This window comes from Leptonychotes weddellii, chromosome 14, assembly GCF_054177405.1.
Source record: "Leptonychotes weddellii isolate Sample4059 chromosome 14, ASM5417740v2, whole genome shotgun sequence".
Taxonomy (NCBI): Eukaryota; Metazoa; Chordata; class Mammalia; order Carnivora; family Phocidae; genus Leptonychotes; species Leptonychotes weddellii.
This window is the reverse complement of record NC_138382.1, coordinates 25986519-25986865: the sequence shown is the minus strand read 5'-3', so window position 1 is coordinate 25986865 and position 347 is coordinate 25986519.

Below are 347 nucleotides of genomic sequence, written 5' to 3'. Positions count from 1 at the left end.
ATCCCAGATTTCAAGTTATACTACAAAGCTATAGTAATCGAAACACAAAAATGTACTGGCATAAAAATAAACACATAAATCCATAGAACAAAATAAAGAGCTCAGAAATAAATACACAACTATATGGTCAATTAATCTTTGACAAAAGAGATAAGATTATGCAATGGAAAAAAGAGTCTTCAACAAATGGTGTTGAAAAAACTGGACAGTTATCATCAAAAAAAAAAATGTACCACTTTCTTACATCATACACAAGCCTGAAACCATAAAAATTCTAGAAGAGAGCACAGGCAGTGTTTTCTCTGAAATCTGCCATAACAATATTTTTTAGATATGTCTCCCCAGGC